Here is a 25,072-nt window from a genome sequence, read left to right on the forward strand (position 1 = left end):
TTTCACAAGGGCGTCTCTGCTATGTGGAATCCGCTTGCTCAGCAGGGGATCTCTCTGCTGATCCCCGCTGAACAGGTAGATGTCAGGTCCATGTCCACTCCGCTTTGCAACATGGACATGGATACAGTCCTGCTCTCCTCTATGCGGCAATCAGATGGAAACTAACCGCCTGTCCGTTTCCATCTGATGCCAGTCGATCCGATCCGCCGGACAGATGGAAAATAGGACAACCATCCGTCTGTTTAGCAGACAGGATCGCATGGTGGTGGGTGTCAGTGGACATGTGACAACTGACATCTGCGGCTCCATGGAGGACAATGCAGTGTCCAATCAGGTCTGCCTGAAAACTGACAGGTGGATCTGATCAGACAGACCATGTAAAAGGGGCCTTACTTAGATCTGTTTGTCAGGCTTTATGCATTTCTGAAACCCACATATTTGTACACAGTTACAAGAATACACATTTAAAATATACAACTATTTTTTGACACGTTTAATGATAAAGGCTACTTTAAGAGATAAGAGATGAGAGTTCAGAAGTGTTACTGGGGTAATTGGCTCAAAGATAAGACACAACTCTCACCTGCCTAGAATCCCTATCTCCGAGTCAACATTTCTAAACTCTCATCTCTTATCTCCTCCAATAACCTTTATCACTAAAGTGTGTAAAAAAAAAAATAGTTGTTCTTTTTAAACCGTATCTATTTCTTTGCCCTTGCCTCTGTATAAATATATGGGTTTCAGGAGAATTTTTGAGAAACGTATAAAGCCCGACAAAGGAATCTAATGTCGCGTACACACGATCAGACAATCCCCCCCGAGTGTGGGCTCTGGCGGACTTTTTTTACCCAAAAAAGGACTTAGAAAGTAGTTTTGCACCAAAATTTGGACAATACGGCCTTGTGTGTGCTAGTCCGCCGTACTTTTGAAATGAACGGACTTTTCCTACACGGAGAAAAGTCAGTTAATTTTGAGCGTGGCTCCAGGTAGCCGGGACTAGCGAAGGAAGTCAATGTCACCGCCTTCAGCAGCGAGATTGACACGCAACTGGCCCTGTCACCTGGTATGGAGTTAAAGGGGAAGCCCTAAGCTGAAAAAAATGGCGTGGGGGTCCCCCTTGGGTCCATGCTGCGCAAACTGTTGGCGCTATATAAATCCTGAATAATAATAATAATAATATCAGACCCTTATCCGAGCACGCTATCCCGGCTGGTCAGGAAAGGGGGTGGGGACGAGCAAGCGCCCCCCCCCCCTCCTAAACCCCCCCGGCAGCGATAGAAGACCGGGCGACCGCTTGTAAAAGAGCTGGAAGAAGGCGCGGAGGCCCGGCAAGAAGAACTGAAGAGGGGGACAAGACCCCCGAAGAGGGGGACAAGTCCCCCGAAGTCGGAAGAAGAGGGCGGCTAGGAAGAAGAAAGCTGGGCTCCTCTGCTAGTAAAAGAGCTAGAGAAGATAGCGGAGAAGTCCGGCGAGAAAACCCCCCAAGCCGGAAGAAGACCTCCGGAGCTGTGCAATAAATTATTTTTAACCCTTGTGTGTTGTGTTTTATTTAGATTTTTTTTCACAGGTGAATGGGTAGGGGTACATTGTACCCCATACTCATTCACATAGGGTGGGGGGCCGGTATCCGGGGGCGGGGCCCCCGGATTCCGATAAGCCCCCTTCCCGCAGACCCCGACAACCAACGGCCAGGGTTGTCGGGATGAGGCCCTTGTCCTCATCAACGTGGGGACACGGTGCTTTGGGGTGGGGGGCCACCCCTTCATGTTTAGGGCACCGCTCGTTCGGGCAGTCCGGCGAAAAGTACGGCAGTTTGGCCGCCAGACTTAGTCCGCCGGATAGTCTGATCGTGTGTACGCGGCATAAGTTATCCTAAAATCCTGATAGCTTTCATCCCTAGTAACCTAAAGCTGATCTCCTGAATCTTTTTTTATATTTATATTTCAATCTTTTTATTAATCACTTGACCTCCAGAAGATTAAATCCCCTTCATGACCAGACCATTTTTTTTGAGATACGGGACTGCATTACTTTGACAATTGCACGGTCGTGCGAAACTGTACCCAAATAAACTTTATGTATTTTTTTTCTCATAAATAGAATTTTCTTTTGGTGGTATTTAATCGTGTTTTTTATTTTTGTGCTATAAACAAAAAAAAAAAAAATATATATTTTTTACTTTCTGCTATAAACCTATCCAATAAAACTATTTAAAAAAATAAATTTTCTTCATATATTTAGGCCAATATGTATTCTGCTACATGTTTTTTGATAAAAAAAAAACACAATAAGGGTATATTTATTGGTTTATGCAAAAGTTACAGTGCCATGAAAAAGTATTCATACTCTTTCAAATTTTCCACATTTTGTCATGTTACAACAAAAAAACGTAAATGTATTTTATTGCCATTTTATGTGATATACCAAAACAAAGTGGTACATAATTGTGAAGTGGAAAAAAAAAAAAATGTTTTTCAATTTTTTTTACAAACAAATGAAAAGTTTGGCATGCATTTGTATGCAGCCCCTTTTACTCTAATACCTCTAGCTAAAATCTAGTGGAACCAATTGCCTTCAGAAGTCACTTAACCTCCTCCCGCCCACGCTATAGCTGAAAGACGGCTACAGCGCAGGCCTTAATTGCCAGGAGGGTGTCCATAGACATCCTCCCGTTCATGCGCTGTCAGTGTGTCCCTGCAGGCTGCACGTGGCCCACTCTGTGATCACCATGTCTATGAGATCCCAGCCCCTTACCACATGATTACCTGTCAGCCAATGACAACTGATCACGTGATGTAAACAGAAGATGGGTAATTGCTTTTTTTCCCCTCACGCTGTCAGCGTGAGGGGAAAAGAAAAGTCGATCACCGGCTTCTGTCAGAAGGACATTAGTCCCTCACATGGAGAAGCACTGCTGTTATGCACTGCCCAGAAGTGCCACCTGTCAGTGCCCACCACCAGTGCCACCTACCAGTGCCCACCAATGCTGCCAATCAATGCCCATCAGTACCACCTATCAGTGCTGCCTATCAGTGTCACCTACCAGTGCCTACCAGTGCCACCTATCAGTGCTCTTCAGTGCCCCCCATCAGTGTCACCCATCAGTGCGACCTCTGACTGCCGATCAGTGCACTCTATCAGTGCACCCTATCACTGCCCATTAGTGCAGCCTCATCAGTGCACATCAATGAAAGAGAAAAATTATCTGTTTTAAAAATGTTATAACAAACTATGAAATTTTTTTGTTTTTTTTCAAAAAATTTCGTTTTATTAGCTAATATTATAATATCCATCCGCTCACAGGTCTATGCACGCTGCAGCTGCGGGATATTCGGAAGGCTGGAGAGGGCCAAGGATCACTTGCCAGTGATGGAGAAGAACAACCGATTATTTTCCATCAGAGGAGAAGGGGATAGGCGCAGGAGATTGGCGGTTCTATGTGTAGGAAGGACTGATGTGATGTGCAGCCCACATAGAACCAGCCATCAGGACTGCAAGGACAGGGCAGGATCTGGGTGGTTTTCGCCAATGACAATTTCAAAATTTCACAAGGACAGCTTTTGCCTGCCACCCAGGGTGCCTGACAAGAAGACAAGTGGTCATGGACACTAGGGTGCTCTGTCCCTGTTAAACGTTTTTGCTACCTGACTTTCAGGTGGGGCCCCTCCACCTAGGAGCAACTAGAAGGTTTCTTTTGAGCAAATGGCATGTCTGTTTGGACTATATCCAGCAGAAGGTCCCCTTAAATCCCTCTTGCAGGAGTGACAGGAAAACAGAAAACAACATGCCACCCTTGATAAAGTCTGAAAGAATGTATTTTCTACACCACGTGGAGGATCATAACCCCCTCTACCTGGTGAACCGATGTATAGATAGTTGTATAGATAGAGTGTGTGTGTTTTGTCTTCTCTTAGGAATGAAGGGATGTGACGGCTGTCCATCTCCACCGCGGGAAAACAGATGAAGACCTGCAGTAGGCAGTGCTCTGCCTCCGCTTGTATGGATGTAGCTGCAGGGACCTGTAGATTAGGACGTGTGTATAAAATGTACATTGTAAATATATGACACTTCTTACCTTTTTGTAAATATTTTATTATATCTTTTAATGTGACAACACTGAAGAAATGACTTTGCTACAATGTAAAGTATACAGCTTGTATAACAGTGTAAATTTGCTGTCCCCTCAACACACAACCATTAATGTCTAAACCGCTGGCAACAAAAGTGAGTACACCCCTAATTGAAAGTGTTCAAATTGGGCCCAAATTGTCAATATTTTGTGTGCCTAACATTTTTTTACAGTACTACCTTAAACCTATTGGGCATGGACTTCACCAGAGCTTCACCGGTTGCCACTGGAGTCCTCTTTCACTCCTTCATGACAACATCACGCTGCTGGATGTTAGAGACCTTGCACTCCTCCACCTTCCATTTGAGGATGCCCCACAGATGCTCAATAGGGTTTAGGTCTGGAGACATGCTTGGCCAGTCCATCACCTTTACCCTTCTTTAGCAAGGCAGTGGTCATCTTGGAGGTGTGTTTGGGGTTGTTATCATGTTGGAATACTAGACGTGGGGCTCAGTATCCGAAGGTAGGGGATCATGCTCTGCTTCAGTATGTCGCAGTACATGTTGGGATTCATGGTTCCCTCAATGAACTGTAGCTCCCCAGCGCCGGAAGCACTCATGCAGCCCCAGACCATGATACACCCACCGCCATGCTTGACTGTAGGCAAGACACAGTTGTCTTTGTACTCTTCACCTTGTTGCCACCACACACGCTTGACACCATCTGAACCAAATAAGTTTATTTTGGTCTCATCAGGCCACAGGACATGGTTCCAGTAAACCATGTCCTTAGTCTGCTTGTCTTCAGCAAACTGTTTTCTGGCTTTCTTGTGCATCATCTTTAGAAGAGGCTTTCTTCTGAGGTGATAGCCATGCAGACCAATTTGATGCTGACCCCCCCACCCCTTCAACCTCTGCAGCAATGCTGGCAGCACTCATACATCTATTTCCCAAAGACAACCTCTAGATATGACGCTGAGCATGGGCACTCAATTTCTTTGGTCGACCATGACAAGGCCTGTTCTGAGTGGAACCTGTCCTGTAAACTCCTGTATGGTCTTGGCCACCCACCGTGCTGAAGCTCAGTTTCAGGGTCTTGGCAATCTTCTTATAGCCTAGGCCATCTTTATGTAGAGCAACAATTATTTTTTTCAGATCCTCTGACAGTTTTTTGCCATGAGGTGCCATGTGGAACTTCCAGTGATCAGTATGAGAGAGTGAAAGCGATAACACCAAATTTAACACACCTGCTCTCCGTTCACACCTTAGATCTGGTAACACTAACGAGTCACATGACACCAGGGAGGGAAAATGGCTAATAGGACCCAATTCAGACATTTTCACTTAGGGGTGTACTCACTCAATTTACACTGCTAGAAAATCTGTACACTTACTACTTTACATTGTAGCCAAGTGTCATTGCTTAACCACTTGCTTACTGGGCACTTAAACCCCCCTCCTGCCCAGACCAATTTTCAGCTTTCAGCGCTGATGCACTTTGAATGACAATTGCGCAGCTATACAACACTGTACCCAAATGAAATTTTTATAATTTTTTTTCTCACAAATAGAGCTTTCTTTTGGTGGTATTTAATTACAGTTGGGAGTTTTATTTTTTGCTAAACAAACAAAGAAAATGCTAAAAAAAAAAAAAAAAAAAAAAATCATGTTTAATAGTTTGTTATAAAATTTTGAAAACAGGTAATTTTTCTCCTTCATTGAAATGCGCTGATGAGGCGGCACTGGTGGGCACTGATAGGCACAGTTAAGGCGACACTAATAGGCACAGGTGGGCACTGATACACTGGTCATGATCGGGACTGATGTCCCGATCACGGCCGCCGGTGAACGGCTTTTTTTTCTCTCCTCGCGCTGTCAGCGCGAGTAGGAAAAATAGCCGATTACCGGCTCTGTTTTGTCACATGATCAGCTGTCATTGGCTGACAGCTGATCACGTGGTAAGGGGTTGGGATCGACCCCTTGCTCGGATCGGTAATCAGGCGAGTCTCATTGACTCGCCGATCACAGAGCTCGCCGCGTGCGCCCCACAGGGGGCACGCAGGCCGCTCGTGCATGGGACGACGTCAATAGACGTAGTCCCGGCAAAGGAGGTCCGCGCTGTATCCGTCATTCGGCTATAGCGCGGATCTCAAGAGGTTAAGTTTTGTCACATGAAAGATATAATAAAATATTTACAAAAATGTGAGGGTTGTACTCACTTTTCTGAGATACTGTATATTGTACATTCAGATCAGTCCCTGCCCTCAAGGAGCTTACAATCTAAGGTCCCTAACTCACATTCATAAACAGACATACTTAGAGCCAAGTTAGACAGGGGCCAATTAACCTACCAGCATCGCACCAATGCTGCATCCACCTAGGTGAATATAATTTTTTTTTTTTCACGAATCCCATACTTCTCTTTTAAATTGAACCTATTCACAGTATGTTTTGTTGCTTCTAGCAGGTCGCCTATCATGGGAGGTACAGAAGCTTCTTTTTGAGCAGATTCTTCTGTTTTTAGCCCCATAGAATTCAATGGGCGCACCTGAATATGCACAATACAAGTGTTAATGTGCCCTGTAAAGAAGAAATCAGCATCCATACCTTTTTTGAAGCCACTCCGGTCCGGTCTCTAGTGACAGAGTCTCTGCAGAGGACACATCCGACAACGGCTGTGAAATGAATGGAGGGGTGACGTCACCCATAGACTTACTATGGGGTTGCTGTTGTCGGATATGTCCTCTGCACCTGCCTCCACAGCGAAGCCGCAGATGACAGCTCAGCATGGGATCGGGTCAGAGCGGCTTCAGAAAATGTATGTATACTGATTTTTTTATTTACGGGGTTACTGTTAGATCGTGGATGTCTGTAGATGCAGGTATTTTAGTGTTAGGGTGGACTTGTACTTTAAGGTATAAAGAAAAAAGTGGGCAAGTGGGACTTTAATTGAAGCATGTCAATGGAAAATAAAAATAATTAATACATGTGAGTAGATAAAATGATTCAGATTTGATTTATAATCAATAACCCCTAGGGGTAGCCCATGATCTGAATGCATACAATAGTGATATAGTAATATAAATACAGATATACAATTAATATATTTTCATAATAATAATCAGAAAATCTGGAGTACAGACAAATCAATAGACATACATGGATGCAGGTCATATCACAAATACATAAATTACCAATCAAAATCATAAAATCACATGAATGAGTACAAACTCTATAGGACAAAATTGATATTATGAAGGATTAAAATAAGCTAAATTGGGCATCCTTAGTTTGAGAACCCGACGCCAACCCAGATGCCCTCAACACTAGTCCACTAGGTACTGAATGTATATGTATTACCCAAATCTGTGAAAAAGAAAAAGTGTGATGTGTCACAAAATACAAAAACAAAAAAACAAACAAACAAAAAAAGTGTTGTATTGAATGTGTTAAATGGATATAGCTAATTGTGTATATCTAAAGACTTCTGCGCTCTATGGAAAAGTGAAAAGTGACTGGTGGGAAAAAAGCAGCAATCACTAAATGAGTTGTCTCTCACTACTGAAAAATAAGATAAAGGATGTGATGCGCTGATTTCAAACCATACAATAATCGCAATAAGCCACAAGTATGCGAATATAAAATTCTATAAAGTGCAACTGTGCATAAATCAATCAAATGATGCTTCTGTGCATATATAAAAGTGATAGCTAGTGCATAAACCATAAAGTGACTCTATGTGCAAAAAAACGCAGATTTGTCATATAGACTAAAATACATATATGAGGTATGTAAACTTATTACAAAATGTATATAGTGAAGCAAAGACAAGTATCTGGGTATATGTTAAAGTGATAACTAGTGCAAGGACCATATAGTGACTTTATGTGCAAAGAAAACGCAAATTTATCATATAAACCAAAAAAAACCTATAAAAAGTGGGTGTACTTATTAAAAAGTGTAAAAGATGGAGCAAAAACAGGTACAAAGAAAAAAGGCAAAATATAAAATATTCAATTCAAGTGACCAGCGTGATTGAAGGTAAAATGTCCCATACACAGTCAGATCATGCAATTCGGTAAATACACTAAGTAAAACGTGCAGCGTGCTGGGCAATCAATCCATCCGTGATGATCCGTGCAAAAAAGTGCAAATGTTATGCAATTACCTCACTGCTGTGAGTAAACAGCAATATAAATGATGAATGCCAGGATGATTGCAGAAAAACGGCTGTGTAACACAATCTTTAGGAGACTTCTCTAACTTCCTCGTGAATGGTAGGTAAACTCAAAGGAATAGATTAGGAGGGACCGCCATAGTGTAGTATTTTAAACATATAAGTTTTATTAAACAAGTTTTAAAACTACTCACAAGCGAAGCAGATATAAGCACATCAGACAAGCAGCATTAGAGTAAAACCGGATATGGACGTCACTTCCGGGTTCCTACGCGTTACGTACAGTTAAAGTCTCCAAGACGTAACGCGTAGGAACCCGGAAGTGACGTCCATATCCGGTTTTACTCTAATGCTGCTTGTCTGATGTGCTTATATCTGCTTCGCTTGTGAGTAGTTTTAAAACTTGTTTAACCACTTTCAGACCGGACCATTTTGCTGGTAAATGACCAGAGGTCTTTTTACACTTTGGCACTGCGCTGCTTTAACTGGTAATTGCGCGGTCATGCAATGTTGTACCCAAACAAAATTTGCGTCCTTTTCTTCCCACAAATAGAGCTTTCTTTTGATGGTATTTGATTGCCTCTGCGATTTTTATTTTTTGCGATATAAACGTAAAAAGACCGCAAATTTTGAAAAAAAATGATATTTTCTACTTTTTGTTATTAGAAAAATCCAATAAACTCAATTTTAGTCATACATTTAGGCCAAAATGTATTCAGCCACATGTCTTTGGTAAAAAAAAAGTCAATAATTGTATATTTATTGGTTTGCGCAAAAGTTGTCACATCTACAAACTAAGGTACGTTTTCTGGAATTTACGCAGCTTTTAGTTTACGACTGCCTATCTCATTTCTTGAGGTGCTAAAATGGCAGGGCAGTACAAAACCCCCCCAAATGACCCCATTTTGGAAAGTAGACCCCCTAAGGAAATTGATAAGAGGCAGGTTGAGCCCATTGAATATTTTATTTTTTTGCCTCAAGCGATTGAATAATGACAAAAAAAAAAATTTTTTTTTTTTTTTTACACAAAGTTGTCACTAAATGATATATTGCTCACACATGCTATGGGCATATGTGAAATGACACCCCAAAATAAATTCTGCTGCTTCTCCTGAGTACGGGGATACCACATATGTGGGACTTTTTGGGAGCCTAGCCGCGTACGGGGCCCCGAAAACCAAGCACCGCCTTCAGGCTTTCTAAGGGCGTAAATTTTTGAGTTCACTTCTCACTACCTATTACAGTTTTGAAGGCCATAAAATGCCAAGATGGCACAAAACCCCCACAAATGACCCCATTTTAGAAAGTAGACACCCCAAGCTATTTGCTGAGAGGCATGTTGAGTTCATGGAATATTTTATATTTTGCCACAAGTTGCGGGAAAATTACAAACTTTTTTTTTTTTTTTTCACAAAGTTGTCACTAAATGATATATTGCTCATGCATGCCATGGGCATATGTGAAATGACACCCCAAAATAAATTCTGCTGCTTCTCCTGAGTACGGGGATACCACATATGTGGGACTTTTTGGGAGCCTAGCCGCGTACGGGGCCCCGAAAACCAAGCACCGCCTTCAGGCTTTCTAAGGGCGTAAATTTTTGAGTTCACTTCTCACTACCTATTACAGTTTTGAAGGCCATAAAATGCCAAGATGGCACAAAACCCCCACAAATGACCCCATTTTAGAAAGTAGACACCCCAAGCTATTTGCTGAGAGGCATGTTGAGTTCATGGAATATTTTATATTTTGCCACAAGTTGCGGGAAAATTACAAACTTTTTTTTTTTTTTTTTTTTTTCACAAAGTTGTCACTAAATGATATATTGCTCATGCATGCCATGGGCATATGTGAAATGACACCCCAAAATAAATTCTGCTGCTTCTCCTGAGTACGGGGATACCACATATGTGGGACTTTTTGGGAGCCTAGCCGCGTACGGGGCCCCGAAAACCAAGCACCGCCTTCAGGCTTTCTAAGGGCGTAAATTTTTGAGTTCACTTCTCACTACCTATTACAGTTTTGAAGGCCATAAAATGCCAAGATGGCACAAAACCCCCACAAATGACCCCATTTTAGAAAGTAGACACCCCAAGCTATTTGCTGAGAGGCATGTTGAGTCCATGGAATATTTTATATTTTGCCACAAGTTGCGGGAAAATTACAAACTTTTTTTTTTTCACAAAGTTGTCACTAAATGATATATTGCTCACGCATGCCATGGGCATATGTGAAATGACACCCCAAAATAAATTCTGCTGCTTCTCCTGAGTACGGGGATACCACATATGTGGGACTTTTTGGGAGCCTAGCCGCGTACGGGGCCCCCGAAAACCAAGCACCGCCTTCAGGCTTTCTAAGGGCGTTACAGTTTTGAAGGCCATAAAATGCCAAGATGGCACAAACCCCCCCCAAATGACCACATTTTGGAAAGTAGACACCCCTAAATTTAGGGGTACACTAGTGAGACTAGGTAATAAATGGCGGGTGCCCTGAAACTATAAAAAAATAACTAACCAACCAGCGTCACCTGTAACAGTTATATGGTGATCACTGGTGAAAGGGTTAACTAGGGGGCAATCAGGGGGCTTTATGCGGTAGTATATGGGGGTCCCTGGCGCTATAAAAAGCTGCGGCGAACCTAAATACCTACCTGCCTAACTAGCGTCACCTGTGACACTAATACAGCGATCAGAAAAACGATCGCTTATTAGGCTGGGTTCACACTGGAGCGATGCGGGAACGCCACGAATGCGCGGCGGGTTCCCGCATCGCATGCCTCCCGGCGGCAGTTCACACTGCCCTATGCGAACTGCTGGGAGTGTCAGTGAAATGTTACTGACACCCCCAGATCAGTTCGCATATCGCAGTGCGATCTGCAAACTCGGATCGCATGGTGTGAACACCCATGCGATCCGATTCTGCTGCGGGCCAAAAAAAGGGTCCCGTGCGAATTTGCGGCGGGTGCGGCGGGTGTGGCGGGTGCGGCTAATGGCTGAACTCGAATCGCACAGAGATCGGATGTGATTTGCACTGCAGTGCGGTGCGAATCACATCCGTTCTCATAAACCGCTGCAATGTGAACCCAGCCTTAGTGACACTGGCGACGGGGGGTGATCACGGGGTTAAACCTTTATTGGGGGGGTTAGGGGGGTACCTTAGAACTAAAGGGGGCTAACCCTAACTGCCCTAACAGTTATTAGTCACAAATGACACCCGCCGGGTGATCAGGGGGTTAAACCTTTATTAGGTAATAAATGGCGGGTGCCCTGAAACTATAAAAAAATAACTAACCAACCAGCGTCACCTGTAACAGTTATATGGTGATCACTGGTGAAAGGGTTACCTAGGGGGCAATCAGGGGGCTTTATGCGGTAGTATATGGGGGTCCCTGGCGCTATAAAAAGCTGCGGCGAACCTAAATACCTACCTGCCTAACTAGCGTCACCTGTGACACTAATACGGCGATCAGAAAAATGATCGCTTATTAGGCTGGGTTCACACTGGAGCGATGCGGAAACGCCGCGAATCCGCGGCGGGTTCCCGCATCGCATGCCTCCCGGCGGCAGTTCACACTGCCCTATGCGAACTGCTGGGAGTGTCAGTGAAATGTTACTGACACCCCCAGATCAGTTCGCATATCGCAGTGCGATCTGCAAACTCGGATCGCATGGTGTGAACACCCATGCGATCCGATTCTGCTGCGGGCCAAAAAAAGGGTCCCGTGCGAATTTGCGGCGGGTGCGGCGGGTGTGGCGGGTGCGGCGGGTGCGGCGAATGGCTGAACTCGAATCGCACAGAGATCGGATGTGATTTGCACTGCAGTGCGGTGCGAATCACATTCGTTCTCATAAACCGCTGCAATGTGAACCCAGCCTTAGTGACACTGGCGACGGGGGGTGATCACGGGGTTAAACCTTTATTGGGGGGGTTAGGGGGGTACATTAGAACTAAAGGGGGCTAACTCTAACTGCCCTAACAGTTATTACAGTCACAAATGACACCAATGCAAAAAAAAATAAAAATAAATTACATTGGTGTCACTGTGACTGGGGGGCAGGGGTAATTGGGGGGGTGATCGGGGGGTAAAGGGGGGGGTGTGAGTGTGCCTGGCATGTTCTACTGTGTGTGTAGAGTGTTGGTGCAACTCACCGATCCGCTCTCCTCCGTGTCGGAACAAAAAATACCGACACGGAGGAGAGAATACATCACTTCCTCTCCTGTGTTTACATTACAGGAGAGGAAGTGATGTCACGGGGGATTCCTATTCGTCGGGAGCGATCGCGAGGGGGTGGCCATGAATGAATGGCCGCCCCCTCATCCCGGATCGCTCTCGAAGGAATGCCGACCGCCGCAGGCACCGGGGGGGGGGGCCCGATCGGGCCCCCCACCCGCGGGCAGGCAGGGACTTATATATACGCCCATATGCCTGCCCGTGCCATTCTGCCGACGTATATCGTCGTGCGGCGGTCGGCAAGTGGTTAATAAAACTTATATGTTTAAAATACTACACTATGGCGGTCCCTCCTAATCTATTCCTTTGAGTTTACCTGCCATTCACGAGGAAGTTAGAGAAGTCTCCTAAAGATTGTGTTACACAGCCGTTTTTCTGCAATCATCCTGGCATTCATCATTTATATTGCTGTTTACTCACAGCAGTGAGGTAATTGCATAACATTTGCACGGATCATCACGGATGGATTGATTGCCCAGCACACTGCACGTTTTACTTAGTGTATTTACCGAATTGCATGATCTGACTGTGTATGGGACATTTTACCTTCAATCACGCTGGTCACTTGAATTGAATATTTTATATTTTGCCTTTTTTCTTTGTACCTGTTTTTGCTCCATCTTTTACACTTTTTAATAAGTACACCCACTTTTTATAGGTTTTTTTTGGTTTATATGATAAATTTGCGTTTTCTTTGCACATAAAGTCACTATATGGTCCTTGCACTAGTTATCACTTTAACATATACCCAGATACTTGTCTTTGCTTCACTATATACATTTTGTAATAAGGATATAGCTAATTACTGAAAAATGTGTGTAAATGAGATATGCGAAAATGATTAAGAAATAGGAGAACACTAAATGTGTGTAAAATAAGTGAAAATGGATTGAAAAAGGAAACCCAAAATCATCCATTCAAACTTGTGAAAGAGAGGGTCCAGTGACTGGCTAGAGAGGGTACAGTGACTGGCTCAGAGGGGCACGGTAGAGAGGGTCCAGTGACTGGCTCAGAGGGGCATGTTAGAGAGGGTCCAGTGACTAGCTCAGAGTGATATGGCAGAGAGGGTCCAGTGACTAGCTCAATGGGGCATGGTAGAAAGGGTTCAGTGACTAGCTCCAAGAGGCATGGTAGAGAGGGTGCAGTGACTGGCTCAGATGGGCATGGTACAAGGTGCAGTGACTGGCTCAGAGGGGCATGGTACAAGGTGCAGTGACTGACTCAGAGGGGCATAGTACAGGGTGCAGTGACTGGCTCAGAGTGGCATAATACAGGGTGCAGTGACTGGCTCAGAGGGGCATGGTACAGGGTGCTGTGACTGGCTCAGAGTGACATGGTACTGGGTGCAGTGACTGACTCAGAGGGGCACAGTATAGGGTGCAGTGACTGGCTCAGAGTGGCATGGTAGAGGGAATAGTGACCGGCTCAGAAGGGCATAGTACAAGGTGCAGTGACAAGCTCAGAGGGGCATGGTACAGGGTGCAGTGACTGGCTCAGAGATGCATGGTACAGGGTGCAGTTACTGACTCAGAGGGGCATAGTACAGGGTGCAGTGACTGGCTCAGAGGGACATGGTACAGGGTGCAGTGACTGACTCAGAGGGGCATAGTACAGGGTGCAGTGACTAGCTCAGAGTGGCATAGTACAGGGTGCAGTGACTGGCTCAGAGGGGCATAGTACAGGGTGCAGTGACTGACTCAGAGGGGCATAGTACAGGGTGCAGTGACTGGCTCAGAGTGGCATAGTACAGGGTGCAGTGACTGGCTCAGAGGGGCATGGTACTGGGTGCAGTGACTGACTCAGAGGGGCACAGTTTAGGGTGGAGTGACTGGCTCAGAGTGGCATGGTAGAGGGAATAGTGACCGGCTCAGAAGGGCATAGTACAGGGTGTAGTGACTGGCTCAGAGGGGCATAGTACAGGGTGCAGTGACTGGCTAAGAGGGGCATAGTACAGGGTACAGTGACTGGCTCAGAGTGGCATAGTACAGGGTGCAGTAACTAGCTCAGAGGGTCATGGTACAGCGACTGGCACAGAGGGGCATAGTACAGGGTATCGTGACTGGCTCAGAGTGGCATGGTACTGGGTACAGTGACTGTCTCAGAGTGGCATAGTACAGGGTGCAGTAACTAGCTCAGAGGGGCATGGTACAGTGACTGGCACAGAGGGGCATAGTACAGGGTGCTGTAACTGGCTCAGAGGGCCATGGTACAGGGTGCAGTTACTGACTCAGAGGGGCATAGTACAGGGTGCAGTGACTGGCTAAGAGGGGCATAGTACAGGGTGCAGTAACTAGCTCAGAGGGGCATGGTACAGTGACTGGCACAGAGGGGCATAGTACAGGGTGCTGTAACTGGCTCAGAGTGGCATGATACTGGGTGCAGTGACTGACTCAGAGTGGCATGGTAGAGGGTGCAATGGCTGACTCAGAGGGGCATAGTACAGGGTGCAGTGACTGACTCAGAGGGGCATAGTGCAGGGTGCAATGACTGGCTCGGAGGGGCATAGTACAGGGTGCAGTGACTGGCTCAGAGGGGCATGGTACAGGGTGCAGTGACTGACTCAGAGGGGCATGGTACAGTGACTGGCTCAGAGTGGCATAGTACACGGTGCAGTGATTAGCTCAGAGGGGCATGGTACAGTGACTGGCACAGAGTGGCATGGTACTGGGTGCAGTGACTGGCTCAGAGGGGCATAGTACAGGGTGCAGTGACTGGCTCAAAGAGGCATGGTACTGGGTGCAGTGACTGGCTCAGAGGGGCATAGTACAGGGTGCAGTGACTGGCTCAAAGAGGCATGGTACAGGGTGCAGTGACTGGCTCAGAGGGGCATAGTACAGGTGCCAGTGACTGGCTCAGAGGGGCATGGTACAGGATACAGTGACTGGCTCAGAGTAGCATAGTACAGGGTGCAGTGACTAGATCAGAGGGGCATGGTACAGTGACTGCACAGAGGGGCATGGTACTGGGTGCAGTGACTGACTCAGAGTGGCATGGTAGAGGGTGCAGTGGCTGACTCAGAGGGACATAGTACAGGGTGCAGTGACTGAATCAGAGGGGCATAGTACAGGGTGCAGTGACTGACTAAGAGTGGCAAAGTACAGGGTACAGTGACTGGCTCAGAGTGACATAGTACAGGGTGCAGTCACTGACTCAGAGAGGCATAGTACAGGGTGCAGTGACTGGCTCCGAGGGGCATGGTATAGGATACAGTGACTGGCTCAGAGTGGTATAGTACAGGGTGCAGTGACTAGATCAGAGGGGCATGGTACAGTGACTGCACAGAGGGGCATGGTACTGGGTGCAGTGACTGACTCAGAGTGGCATGGTAGAGGGTGCAGTGGCTGACTCAGAGGGGCATAGTACAGGGTGCAGTGACTGACTCAGAGTGGCAAAGTACAGGGTACAATGACTGGCTCAGAGTGGCATAGTACAGGGTGCAGTGACTAGCTCAGAGGGTCATGGTACAGTGACTGGCACAGAGGGGCATAGTACAGGGTACTGCGACTGGCTCAGAGTGGCATGGTACTGGGTACAGTGACTGTCTCAGAGTGGCATGGTAGAGGGTGCAATGGCTGACTCAGAGGGGCATAGTACAGGGTGAAGTGCCTGACTTAGAGGGGCATAGTACAGGGTGCAGTGACTGGCTCGGAGGGGCATAGTATAGGGTGCAGTGACTGGCTCAGAGGGGCATGGTACAGGGTACAGTGACTGACTCAGAGGGACATGGTACAGGCTGCAGTGACTGACTCAGAGGGGCATGGTACAGAGTACAGTGACTGGCTCAGAGTGGCAAAGTACATGGTGCAGTGACTAGCTCAGAGGGGCGTGGTACAGTGACTGGTACAGAGGGGCATAGTACAGGGTGTTCTGACTGGCTCAGAGTGGCATGTTACGGGGTGCAGTGACTGGCTCGGAGGGGCATAGTACAGGGTGCAGTGACTGGTTCAGAGGGGCATGGTACAGGGTGCAGTGACTGGCTCAGAGTGGCATAGTACAGGGTGCAGTGACAAGCTCAGAGGGGCATGGTACAGTGACTGGCACAGAGGGGCATGGTACTGGGTGCAGTGACTGACTCAGAGTGGCATGGTAGAGGGTGCAGTGGCTGACTCAGAGAGGCATAGTACAGGGTGCAGTGCCTGACTCAGAGGGGCATAGTACAGGGTGCAGTGACTGACTCGGAGGGGCATAGTACAGGGTGCAGTGACTGACTCAGAGGGGCATAGTACAGGGTGCTGTGACTGGCTCGGAGGGGCATAGTACAGGGTGCAGTGAATGACTCAGAGGGGCATAGTACAGGGTACTGCGACTGGCTCAGAGTGGCATGGTACTGGGTACAGTGACTGTCTCAGAGTGGCATGGTAGAGGGTGCAATGGCTGACTCAGAGGGGCATAGTACAGGGTGAAGTGCCTGACTTAGAGGGGCATAGTACAGGGTGCAGTGACTGGCTCGGAGGGGCATAGTATAGGGTGCAGTGACTGGCTCAGAGGGGCATGGTACAGGGTACAGTGACTGACTCAGAGGGACATGGTACAGGCTGCAGTGACTGACTCAGAGGGGCATGGTACAGAGTACAGTGACTGGCTCAGAGTGGCAAAGTACATGGTGCAGTGACTAGCTCAGAGGGGCGTGGTACAGTGACTGGTACAGAGGGGCATAGTACAGGGTGTTCTGACTGGCTCAGAGTGGCATGTTACGGGGTGCAGTGACTGGCTCGGAGGGGCATAGTACAGGGTGCAGTGACTGGTTCAGAGGGGCATGGTACAGGGTGCAGTGACTGGCTCAGAGGGGCATAGTACAGGGTGCAGTCACTGACTCAGACAGGCATAGTACAGGGTGCAGTGACTGGTTTGGAGGGGCATGATACAGAGTACAGTGACTGGCTCAGAGTGGCATAGTACAGGGTGCAGTGACAAGCTCAGAGGGGCATGGTACAGTGACTGGCACAGAGGGGCATGGTACTGGGTGCAGTGACTGACTCAGAGTGGCATGGTAGAGGGTGCAGTGGCTGACTCAGAGAGGCATAGTACAGGGTGCAGTGCCTGACTCAGAGGGGCATGGTACAGAGTACAGTGACTGGCTCAGAGTGGCAAAGTACATGGTGCAGTGACTAGCTCAGAGGGGCGTGGTACAGTGACTGGTACAGAGGGGCATAGTACAGGGTGTTCTGACTGGCTCAGAGTGGCATGTTACGGGGTGCAGTGACTGGCTCGGAGGGGCATAGTACAGGGTGCAGTGACTGGTTCAGAGGGGCATGGTACAGGGTGCAGTGACTGGCTCAGAGGGGCATAGTACAGGGTGCAGTCACTGACTCAGACAGGCATAGTACAGGGTGCAGTGACTGGTTTGGAGGGGCATGATACAGAGTACAGTGACTGGCTCAGAGTGGCATAGTACAGGGTGCAGTGACAAGCTCAGAGGGGCATGGTACAGTGACTGGCACAGAGGGGCATGGTACTGGGTGCAGTGACTGACTCAGAGTGGCATGGTAGAGGGTGCAGTGGCTGACTCAGAGAGGCATAGTACAGGGTGCAGTGCCTGACTCAGAGGGGCATAGTACAGGGTGCAGTGACTGACTCGGAGGGGCATAGTACAGGGTGCAGTGACTGACTCGGAGGGGCATAGTACAGGGTGCTGTGACTGGCTCGGAGGGGCATAGTACAGGGTGCAGTGAATGACTCAGAGGGGCATAGTACAGGGTGCAGTGACTGACTCGGAGGGGCATAGTACAGGGTGCAGTGACTGGCTCAGAGGGGCATGGTACAGGGTACAGTGACTGGCTCAGAGTGGCATGGTACCGTGAGACTGGCACAGAGGGGCATAGTACAGGGTGCAGTGACTAGCTCAGAGGGGCATGGTACCGTGAGACTGGCACAGAGGGGCATAGTACAGGGTGCAGTGACTGTCTCAGAGGGGCATGGTACAGGGTACAGTGACTGGCTCAGAGGGGCATGGTACCGTGAGACTGGCACAGAGGGGCATAGTACAGGGTGCAGTGACTAGCTCAGAGGGGCATGGTACCGTGAGACTGGCACAGAGGGGCATAGTACAGGGTGCAGTGACTAGCTCAGAGGGGCATGGTACAGTGACTGGCACAGAGGGGCATAGTACAGGGTGCAGTGACTAGCTCAGAGGGGCATGGTACAGTGACTGGCACAGAGGGACATAGTACAGGGTTCTGTGACTGGCTCAGAGTGGCATGGTACTGGGTGCAGTGACTAACTCAGAGGGGCATAGTACAGGGTGCAGTGACTGACTCAGACACAGGGGGGCATAGTACAGTGACTGTCTCAGAGTGGCCGGAAGCTGCCTCGGAGCTGGCTGCCTATCTGTGGAAGGTGAGCCTGCAGGAGTGGGCGGGGCCAGTGTTCTCCTCACAAAGCTCCCAGTGTGGAGTCTGAGTGTTCCCGGCTCCTTCCTCGATAATGGGCGCCTGCTTGGGAGTGTGTTCTCTGCTGAGCTGTGTGAGTACCGACTATATATATATTTCCACTGACTACATGGGGGCTCCCCTGTCACTGTGTGTCCCTCCTGTGCTCACTTCTCTTATCTCTCCCCCAACTTCCTCCTGTGTGAAGTCCTGGCTGTGTACTTCTCTCAGGACACCTTATATGGGGACTTGTATATCTGACGGTAGGTACACAGCCTGCTTTCTGACACTTCTCTCAGCTCATACGAGCTTTTAAAGTTGACCTGATTTTGTCTCCTGTCTGTATAGCAGGTTATACATGTATGTTGTTTTGTAGGTAGGTAGGTAGGCATGATCTGGTGTGCTCTGGGTGACAAGCTGACGTGACAGATGAGCTCTATGTATACTCCTATGTATAAATGCCATTTAGTCCCTTGTCATGGGCTCTGCCCATCTGATCAGCAGGCAGTCTGTGGACAGACCCCACTCAGGATAGGAAGAGATGGATGACACTTTTGTGTGTTTAGCTAGTCAGAGCCTTCCTGACCTCCTATGTCAGATCTATGGGCAGCCAGATGGAAATGGAATTGCACCTATTTATATAAGGCTGATTATACACCGGGCACTTTATTGGGCACACCTGTTCAATTTCTTGATAACACAAATGGCAAATCACATGGCAGCAACTAAATGCTTTTAGGCATCTAGATGTGGTGAAGACGACTCGCTGAAGTTCAAATGGAGCATCAGAACGGGCAAGAAAGAGAGGATTTAAGTGACTTTGAACATGGCATGGTTGTTGGTGCCAGATGGGCTGATCTACTGGGATTTTCACACACAACCATCTCTGGGGTTTACAGAAAATGGTCCAAAAAAATAAGAAAATATTTAGTGAGCGGCTGTTGTGTTGATGAAAATGCTTTGATGTCAGAGGAGAATGGGCACACTGGTTCGAGATGATAGAACGGCAAAAATAACTGCTTGTTACAACCAAGGTAAGCAGAATACCATCTCTGAATGCACAACACATCGAACCTTTAAAGCAGAGTTCCACCCTAAAGTGGCACTTCCACTCACCGGATTCCCCCCTCCCTCCGGTGCCACAATTGGCTCCTTTTTCAGGGGGGAGGGGGGGTGCAGATACCTGTATAATCCAGGTATCTGCACCCACTTCCAGGAATAGCTAGCCACAGATGCCCACCACCCTACCCCCCTCTCCCTGCCCATAGATCTGAAACACACAGTTCCCAAAACACAGCGGGGACCAGAAGACGCGCAGCATGCTCGCACATGCTCAGTAGGGAACCGCGCAGTGAAGCCACAACGCTTCACTTCCTGATTCCCTGACAGAGGATGGCGGCGAGGGCAGCCCAGAGTGGAGCGATTGCTCATCATCTGCTGCCGACATCGCGGGCACCCTGGACAGGTAAGCGTGCTGTTGTATTCTGACAGTGGGGATTCCGCTGCTGACATAATAGATCAGCACTGATCAAAGGAAAATTTTCCAGCAAGCTAGGTTGAAAGAAGTCAAACATTATGTCGACTTCTGTAGAATGAAAAGGCCCATAAATAGAGCAAATTCGGGCGATGAGCGGAAACAGACAAATTTCAGTCCATCCGTGGCCAGCTTTAGGGCTCATACACACTGTACAGTAAGTCCCCTACATACGAACGTTCAACCTGCGAACCTTCAAAGAGGCGAACATGCGTTTACATGTCAAACCGTGTAAAGCTGAGTATACACACAAAAACTGACATATCGCCGTACTGACATGCGCAATGTTGGTGTGGCCATCTCCCCTGCTGTGCTATCATGTTCTGCCCCCCCAGAACACGCTGCTCAGCGATCGATCGCAGCCATTGTCTGGAAGTGCTGGTCTTTGTTGGACGTACAAACAAGCTCCTGGAATGGAACTAATTCGTAAGAAGGGGACTTATTTTTGTATTTTAAAAATGCTGCTTTTACAGGCATTCGACTTTTTTTTTTCCAGCCTGTAAAAGCACCTCTGTCAGCCTATGGCACTTACAGGGGTATTGGTCTATGGGCCATAGGTACTTACAGATGTTTTAAAAGAAGAGTGTTTACAGGCTGAAAAAGAAAACAAAACATAAAAGTGTATAGGTGCAAAACCGACTGACGGATGAACCTGAACCTGCGTGAAAGGCTTTAAAGAGGAACTGCAGTCTACTCGCATTATTCGCAATAAAAACTTCTTTGCCATTCTGAAGCTTCCCTCCCAACCACTTTGCCTCTTTTATATATACTCTGATTCTGTACTTGCCAAATATGCTGCAGAGATCTCCCTCCACTGACTCTGGCTGCAGGTATTTTAACTGGGAAGCTGAAGCTGCTGCCTGTTCGCTTCCTGAATTTACACAGATGCACACCTGCAGCTCTCATTGGCCCTCTTATGACTCACCCCCCCTCCTATCCTGGCAAACTCTAAGGAGAGAGAGAGAGTTGTGCATGATGTCATAAGCCTAGACTTTTTACCAGTCAAGAAACGGGGAGTGGGCTGTATAAGGTTATTTACTGGCAGAAAAAAAAAAATTTATGATCCAAAGTTAAAGTGATTGTTAAGGCTCGTGTTTTTTTTTTTTTTTTTTTAAATAACAAACATGTTATACTTGCCTCCTCTGGCTGACTGACTTTGACAGCCAGAGGAGCCAGTGGCGCCGCTGCTCTGTCTCAGCCAATCAGGAAGAGTGTCCTGGATGGCTGAGGGGATCGTGGACATTGCTGGAGAGAGAAGGGGCTCAGGTAGGTAATTAGGGGGCTGCTACACAAGTTTTTTTTTTTTTTAATCTTTTATATCCAATTCAGCCCCTGGGTTTTACTTCCTCTTTGTTTCCTTGCAAAGGTAAAGCATAATGGGCTACTATGCATCGCATAGTAGCCCATTATTTGTCACTTACCTGACACAGGAGCCAGCGATGTCACCGCTGCCCCCTGTAGTACAGAGCATCCATCTTCTTCCGGTTGTCGCTGCTCCGGCCACTCAGAGCGCCAGAGCAGTGATGACGTCACTCCTGTGCATGTGCACGGGAGCCGGCACTAACGGCATATCGCGCCGACCTCTACGGGGCATGCGCCATAAACAGCAGTGCCTGTCTTTTAGTAAATATCTCCTAAACCATGTAGGTCTAGGAGATATTTATTGGACCTACAGGTAAGCCTTAATCTAGGCTTACCTGTAGGTCAAAGTGGTTTGTAAGGGTTTACTAATGACGGGGCCATTTTTTGTGATACGGCACTGCATCGCTTTAACTAAAAATTGTGCGGTCATGTGACGCTGTACCCAAGCAAAATTTACGCCCTTTTTTTCCCACAAATAGAGATTTCTTTTGGTGGTATTTGATTGCCTCTGCAGTTTTTATTGTTTGCGCTATAAACAAAAGAGAGACAATTTTGAAAAAAACACAATGGGGGTTATTTAAGAAAGGCAAATCGACTTTGCACTGCAAGTGCACTTGGAAGTGCAGTCGTTGTAGATCCGAGGGGGACATGCAAGGAAAATAAAAAAACAGCATTTTAGCTTGCACATGATTGTATGATAAAATCTGCAGAGCTTCCACTCATTTCAGATTTACCTCTAATGTACACACGATCGGAATTCCGGACAGAAAAAGACAGATGAGAGCTTTTCATCGGAAAGTGCGACCGCGTGTATGCTCCATCGGAATTTAGCTGTCCAAATTTCCACCAGCCAAAAATTGATGGCATGTTCTCAATTTTCCAGACGAAAAAAACGTTCTATTGTAAATTCCGATCGTGTGTATGCAATTCCGACACGCCAAAAATAAGACACGCTCAGATTCAACTACGAGATGGAAGCTATTGGCTACTGGCTATTGAACTTCCCTTCTAGTCCCGTCATACGTGTTGTATGTCACCGCGTTCTAAACGATCAGAATTTGGTGTGTAGGCAAGACAGCTTGAGCGGAATTCCATCAGGAAAACCATCAGAGCTTTTTCCGATGAGAATTCCAATCGTGTGTATGAGACTGCACTTTCATGTGCACTTGCAGTGCAAATTGGATTTAACTTTCGTAATTAACCTCCCATATCTTTTACTTTTTGATAAACTAAATATCCCACATTTTTTTTATCAAAAAAATAAATTTTCCCTCCAGTTTAGGCCGATATGTATTCTTCTACATATTTTTGGTAAAAAAATTGCAATAAGCGTATATTGATTTGGTTTGCGCAAAAGTTATAGCGTATATAAAATAGGGGATACATTTATGTAATTTTTTTATTATTATTTATTTTTTTTACTAGTAATGGCGGCGGACAAATTGGACACTTTTGACATGCACACAGATCCCGGTTCTTGCACTGTCACGAGAGATTGTGGGAGCCTGGCGGTCATCGCGCCCGCTGGGCACTCACATCGGCTCCGGGCATACGCTGTGGGCACGCGCCCCTACTGGCCAAAAGGCAAAGTGACGTAAGGTAATGTCGTTTCGCCTTGCCGTGCCATTCTGTGCATAGAATGCATTAAGATTAAAAAAACCTTCTGCCTTTACAACTCCTTTTAAAGCAAGGGCAGAAGAATTACTAGATGGAAAGTTGAAAAAATGACTGAAGGTCCGCTTTAAGAAGGGAGAAATGAGAACCTTGAGTTCTCAACTGTTGTCACATCCATCCCTAATTGCTGCTGTATATGTCTATAAAAGTAGCCTAGCCTTCTTTTGGATTGTTTAGCAGTACCTGACAGGAAGGGATTGATACAATGTAGAGTAAATGACAAACTGTAACAAGCCCTATACCTATATCAATAGAAAATCATTTTCTAATGAACCCTTAATCATCCATTGGCTGACTGGTCTTTTTTAGAATTTAATTCCGCCTCTCTCAATCTTTTCACTGTGGAGGAACCCTTGAAATAATTTTCAGGTCTTGGGGAACCCCCAGATAAAAATAATCACAAATGGTGCGCTATTTCTATGCAAAGTAATGTGACTCAGTATTAAAGTTAATTGCTATAGAGTGACTAGTGCATAAACCACAATGATACTTAATAGAAAGCAATATGACTCAATGTAGTAAAAATGTGACTTACAATAAAGGTGACAAGTGCATAAACAACAACGATACTTATTAGTATTTATAAGGAAAAACCATATAAAAATATTGGGGTGTGTGTGTGTGTGTGTGTGTATATGTGTGTGTGTATGTATATATATATATATATATATATATATATATATATATATATATATATATATATATATATATATATATATATATATATATTATAGAAAAAAGTAAACCGCGCTGGGGAAAAATTCGTGAAAACAAGTAAACTCTATATAAAACAGGCAGCAGCAATAAATGTGATATGGCACCCAACAGAAATAAAAAGCTGCGCCAACCCTCTAATTAATTAAATGACAAAAATCTAATATTAGAATATATGAATAATTATCATTGAATAATTATAGCAATCAAATAAACACCATAAGTGCATAAAAATCACAAAAATACATAAAGAAGTAAAAAATATCACAAACAAAAATCCAATCATAAAAAGTTCATATGTGAGTCCAGATAAACGTTTGTGGCACCACAGTGATTCAACACATTCCAAAAGCGCATGAAGTGCCCGTCACCATATAGTGAATGCGCTTACCAGAAAATATATAAATTAGAGCGTTTGTATATAGTCGATGGGTCCCATCAAAGATATCCTCCTTTTAGTGGGTCAGCACTCCATCTCATAACAGTACTCTCCGGATATTAATCTATTCCGTGGTCCCAATAGGGAGCTCAGTAATCCCCAGAAAAGAAAGGAACCGACATAGCATAATATCGTAGGGACAATTTATTGAAAGAAAAAGTAGCACACTTACATGTGGGTAGATAAAACACAGCGTATAGGAACAATATGTAAAAAGCCGGCCGGCAAACAGGAGCCCGTCCTCCTCTCCTACAACGTGGTGGCGTCACTGCGTGCCTTCCCAGACGCGTTTCGTCATACCTGACGTTGTCAATGGGGAACGGGCAGCGCAGTGACGCTCCGCCTAATAAAGATAATACAGCGTGCCAAGCCTCGTTCTGAGATGCGAGACTTAGTCGTGGTACGCCATTAGAAGTAATGGCAAATAGCCCTGAAACAGGCACAGTCTGTCCGCTGCTGATAATGCAACGAAATAGCATGTAATATGGATCACTAACATCCT

Source organism: Lithobates pipiens, unplaced genomic scaffold (genome assembly GCF_037356315.1).
Source record: "Lithobates pipiens isolate NorthernLeopardFrog02 unplaced genomic scaffold, aLitPip1_a1.2 Scaffold_16, whole genome shotgun sequence".
NCBI lineage: Eukaryota > Metazoa > Chordata > Amphibia > Anura > Ranidae > Lithobates > Lithobates pipiens.